At 43.1% G+C, this 5,673-nt stretch overlaps 1 protein-coding gene and 1 pseudogene across 1 annotated transcript in view; one reads left to right on the top strand and one right to left on the bottom strand.

Moving 5' to 3' along the window:
- STPG4 (sperm-tail PG-rich repeat containing 4) overlaps positions 1-5,673 on the top strand; it is a 53,905-nt gene that overhangs the window by 10,416 nt on the left and 37,816 nt on the right. The window lies entirely within an intron of this gene.
- The window catches only part of LOC111724533, an 11,251-nt pseudogene continuing 8,562 nt past the window's right edge, over positions 2,985-5,673 (bottom strand).

Below are 5,673 nucleotides of genomic sequence, written 5' to 3'. Positions count from 1 at the left end.
TTTTTTAAAGACAGAATCTCACTTTGTGTCACTATGTCACCCTCGGTAGAGTGCTGTGGCATCACAGCTCACAGCAACCTCAAATTCTTGGGCTTAAGTGATTCTCTTGCCTTAGTCTCCCAAGTTCTCGCTCTGGCTCAGGCTGGTCTTGAACTTGTGAGCTCAGGCAATCCACCCACCTTGGCCTCCCAGAGTGCTAGATCTCTTGATTCTTCTAGGGCTCTAAAGTTCCCTTAAACTCATTTCTGTTCTTCTGCTGAATCTAGTCTGGACCAACAAACATCCTTTGGACAAAACTGAGCCGCTTATCTCCCTGGCTTCTTGCTACCTCTTGGTTTGAGGTCTTGTAATTTCCTATGATCCTGTCAGCGATTGTATATCTTTTACAAAACTCTTCTGTTTGTTTTTAATATTTTATCCTTCATTTCTAGTTGTCTACAGTGGGAAGGTCATCATCCAAATAACAGAAACCAGAACTTTTTCTTTTTAGAAGTATATTGTGACTCTTTCCCCCAGCATCGTGTATTCTCCACACAGCATTTTTAATAGCTGCATCGTATCCTTCTGTCTGGATGCATCCTAATATATTTGAGCATTCCCTGCTATTAGTCATACAGTAGAACTGTTCAGGACAAACAATGAAGTCTAAGTCTTTTGAGATATACTGCCCAAATGTCCTACAGAAAGGTTATGCTATTCTTCAACTCCACCTTGCAGAGTATAAGTCCATAACAATTTTAAATGCATCATTTATATTTTCAACTATTTGAATATTTTCCATATTTGAAACATGGATCAAATGACTTAAATGGAGGAGTTTAAAGTATAAGCTTGGAATTAACATGCTAGGGAAACTTGAGAAGAGCCTGAAGTTAGCTGAGTCTGTGGCCAGTCCAAGTATGGTTCTAGAATCTCCCTACAATGGATGGGACAAGGAAAAGATGGTAATGCTGTCTCACTCTCTAGTCAGTGAGTCAGTGCTGAACAAGGTCAGTCAATCCAAAGAAGGGTAGGTGCTACCACGGTGAAGATGCAAGGGAGTTTCCAGAAAACGCTGATTACTAACTGCAGCTTCATCACTTGCATCAAATGGTGAAAATGAGTCATGTTCTCTTATAAGCCAATTAAAATAGATATTCTAGTTTAAAAATAAGCAAAGGACATGAACTGGCAGTTCACAAAGAGTTACGCCAATTACAAAAATCATAAAGTGATGCTTGGCTCCAGCTAATAATTACAAATAGATAACACAGTGAGACACAATTTTGACCTATGAGATGATCAACAATATAAGTACTATATGTTAATAACCAATATTGCCAAAGTTAATAAGAAACATATTCTTAAATATTTATATGAATACAATTGGTGAAAATATTTTGGAGGACAGTTTGGCAACCTGGCATTATTTTAAGTGCACATAGCTTTACACTCAGTGAAGCCACTGTCAGGAATTTACCATAGGAATTGTCTTACTAAAGGCCAGTGTCATATTTATATAATACCACAGTATTGTTTTTTTGTTTGTTTTAGAGACAGAGTCTCACGTTATTATCGCCCTCGGTAGAGTGCTGTGGCATCACAGGTCACAGCTACCTCCAACTCCTAGGCTTAGGCGATTCTCTTGCTTTAGCCTCCTGAGTAGCTGGGACTTCAGGTGCACTCTACAATGCCTGGCTATTTTTTTTGTTGCACTTTGGCCGGGGCTGGGCTTGAACTTGCCACCCTTAGTATATGGGGCTGGTGCCCTACCCACTGAGCTACAGGCGCCGCCCCACAGTATTGTTTATAATTTTATTTAACTAAAAGACTAGTTAAATAATTTTACATCTCAACAAGGGAATATTTTTTTGTGTGTATGTGTTTGTAGAGACAGAGTCTCACTTTATCGCCCTCAGTCCAGTGCCGTGGCATCATACAACTCACAGCAACCTCCAACTCCTGGGCTTAGGTGATTCTCTTGCCTCAACCTCCTAAGTAGCTGGGACTACAGGCGCCCACCACAACGCCCAGCTATTTTTTTTGTTGCAGGTATTAAAATGTCCAGCTGTTTTTTGGTTTTTTTCCTTAAGCATTTTCTTTCTTTCCCTGTTCCATCTTTTAAAATTTCCTTATTTACTTCCTACATTGGAAACATTTCAGTGATGATACCAGTTAAATAAGTGAAATTTAAATTGCCTGACCCTTCTGCCTAGGTTAGCTTTAGCATTGCCTTGGAAGATGAAGGTCATGTAAAAGGAAATAAATTTAGTAATTCTGTCCTCTCCCTGCCCCAAAAGGTCAAAAGGAGGTAGCCAGGCTGGGAAGATGCCCCAGAGAGAATGAATCAAAGGATCTGTTTTAAGATGTTCACAAGCCATCCTGGAACAGCTGGTTGAGAGACTGAGGTTGAGAAAATCTGGGGTTCATTGATCTTTGTTAGCTATATTTATAGCTGTGATGATGATATCTCTGAAGACATGTTAATTCTCCAAAAGCTCCATGGTAAAATAACTGTCAAAGGAATTTTCAACAGGATGGTTTTTCATTGAGCAGGCTAGCAGCCAAAATTTGTGTCAGAGAAGGGGCTGACAGGTCAGGTAGTAACACTGCTACAGTGATGTCAGGCATCAGGGTTGGACGTCCTGGGTCCTTCAGTAGCCATCCCATGACACATCTCTTGAGGACTCTTTCTTAAGTGATCAGTGTGTGCAGGAAAGTGGAAAAATGGTAAACTTTTACTTAGGAAACAACTATAGTGACCAAATACTCCTCTTAGATTTGAAGTGCATGGTCATTTTGAACACTTGCTTCACTATACTATAGATAGAAATCAGTTGGTTAAGGAGGATGCCAGTCACTCTGAGAACCCAAGATGTAACTGTTGGGATAACACAGAGCAAGATGTAGATAAGATGAAACAATTCATTGTTGATTTAAATGAAAAAAAGGGGCCCTCAAAGTTGGCTTAGGTAGCAGCTGCTTTTTGAAGCAGAACTTCTTAAAGAGCCACTGCAAGATGAAGCCGTAATTGTCACTTACAAATATGTCAAGAGTGTGGCAAACGAGGGAGGTGGTGGATGAGGTTGGTGTGTAACTGACTGAGGGTGTTGTGTGGAAGAGCCTCATGGTAGCCTCCACAGGGCCACAGGGAAGTACATGGCTGCTAGGTCACAGACGTTTCTTTCCAACTTGGAAGGAAGGCACAGTCTCAGAGGAGGTCCATTGACACCTGCGTGGTAGAAGGCACAGAGGTCTTCATATTGACAGTGGCCTTTTTTGGCAGTGTCGGTAGACAGGGTGGTCAGTTTGTCTTCCATAACCTAGGGGTCATCCTTGGTTGGCAGGTATTCTTGATAAGAGACCAGCTTTTGAGCCTCAGAAGGTTTCTCTGCTCTTTTTGAAAGCTTCCCCTGGAGGGACCCCTATGGCATGGCCCCAGAAAAGGAGGTTCAGCATAGACCACCCCCAGCAACCACAACCGTATGGGCCAAACTTAGAGCTGTAGCCTCCCCAAATTGGACCTGTACTGTGGGGAAGAGGTGGGAGACTGAGCAATGGTGGACTCATCAGTTCCCTGGATTTTGGAGGACCTCTGTGAAGAGCTGACTTGGGATCACCAGGCTTTCCATTGGCCATGGGGGAGGGCCCAGAAGGCTGGGTGGTCCGACAGGACTCCCATCCTCCTCATCTCCAATATCTTCCCGCTTAGGTAATGGGGGCTGCTGCGGTGGTGGCAAGTGGTACTGATTTCTTTCATTTTGGCATGGTGGCTGCAGCAATAGCTGCAGTGGGAATTGGAGAGCGGTGAGGAAGGGCTTTTTAAAAATTTTTTTTGTGAGAAAGCCCTGCGTTGTCTTACTTCTGAGACCTTTAAGAAGTCTGAGCAGTAAGTCAGTAATGTTTCCATAAGACACAAGAGTTTTACTTCTTAGAAGAGACCCTTGATGAAACTTCTACCAATAGTACCTGAAAATATTGCCCCTGCCATCCCTTTGGCTGCATTCACCTTCTGAATATTCCAATAAGGCTTCTAAAGGAGCAGAAAATCTGTTTCCTTCTGTCCCACCTATTTAGGAATTTGGATTCTCAAAGTGGTGTCACACCAACTTCCAGTTTCCAGTTCTGCATGTAAGTTGCAATTCCATCCTAATAAGTTGAAAGCTAAACAAACTGAAAGCTCAACTACACTTCTTAGATTTATAAGAGAAAGTGAAGCCACAGGGCAAACAACTGCCCCTAAAATTGGAGGGACAGGCAGGAGGATACCGGGAATCCTTAGCAGAGCAAGGACCCACAAGTAGCAACATCCACAGGGCCACAGCTGGGTTGGGGAAACCTGAGCTTGCAGTTGGACCACTGGAGGCTGGGTCTGAGGTGACAGCTAAAAGCTCCAGGGAGCCCAGTCATGGGCACCCTCCTACTTTATGAGTTTTATCTGCAGCAGATCTCTCAGAGTACATAACAGAAAAAAAACCTTTCCATGCTTTGGTAAGGAGAGAGGAAAGGCACCGTTTGGAACACATCAGAGCACTCCCTTCTTAACAAGGGCTGTCCTCAGGAGAAACTATTCAACCACAGTCTGACCTGAAGGTGGGGGGGGGGGGATATCTAGCTCTAGCCAGCTCTAGTATCCCACCTAAGGGTGAAGTGGGAGCTGAGAAAAGCATGTGAAATTCACAGACCAGAGGTACAGGCCCACTAAAAGAGTGAGACCTAATTATAGGACTGAGAGTGCTCACCACCACCACCCCCCAGCCACCACCACCGTACCACATTACTAAACATCTATTTACAGAAGTTCCTTTCCTCTAGTGCATCATGTCTGGCTATCAAAAAAGACAAAAAAAAAAAATGCAATTTGAAGAGACAGAGTGAGCACGACAATCTGTCATGCAAGGATGTTAGAATTTTCAGACCAGTAATTTAAAATAACTATGATTAATAAGGTAAGGGCTCTATTGGATTAAGTAGACAACCTGTGAGAACAGAACAGATGGGCACTGTAAGCAGACAGATAGCCACACCAAGAACCAAAAAGAAATGCTAGAGATCAAAAATACTGTAACATAAATGAAGAATGCCTTCAATGCATTGGCACACTGGGCACAGCTGAGGAAAGAATCCCTGAGCTTGAGGCTATCTCAATAAGAAACCCCCAAAATGGGGAAATAAAGAGAACAAAGACAGAATAAAATTCACAGTATCCAAAAACTGTGGGACAACTACAAAACCTGTAGTGTATACATAACAGGAATATAAAAAAGAAAACAAAGAGGAAAAGGAATAGAAGAACTATTTGAAACAATGATGGAGAATTTCTCTCAATTGATGTCAAATACAAAGCCATGGATCCAAGAAGCTCAGAGTACACCAAGCAGGATAAATACCAAAACCCACCACCAGACATTCAAACTACAAAACATCAAAGACAAAAAAATCCTGAGGCTTGGCACCTGTGGCTCAAGTGGCTAAGGCACCAGCCACATACACCTAAGGTGGCGGGTTCGAATCCAGCCTGGGCCTGCCAAACAACAGTGATGGCTGCAACTAAAAAACAGTCAGGCATTGTGGCAGGTGCCTGTGGTCCCAGCTACTTGGCAGGAGACTTGCTTGAGCCCAGGAGTTAGAGGTTGCTGTGAGCTGTGATGCTACAGCACTCTACCCAGGGGGACAGCTTGAGGCTCTGTCTCA

This window comes from Otolemur garnettii, unplaced genomic scaffold (genome assembly GCF_000181295.1).
Source record: "Otolemur garnettii isolate 467f Iridium unplaced genomic scaffold, OtoGar3 scaffold00024, whole genome shotgun sequence".
In the NCBI taxonomy this organism is placed as follows: domain Eukaryota; kingdom Metazoa; phylum Chordata; class Mammalia; order Primates; family Galagidae; genus Otolemur; species Otolemur garnettii.
This window is presented reverse-complemented; position numbering and strand designations above follow the sequence as displayed.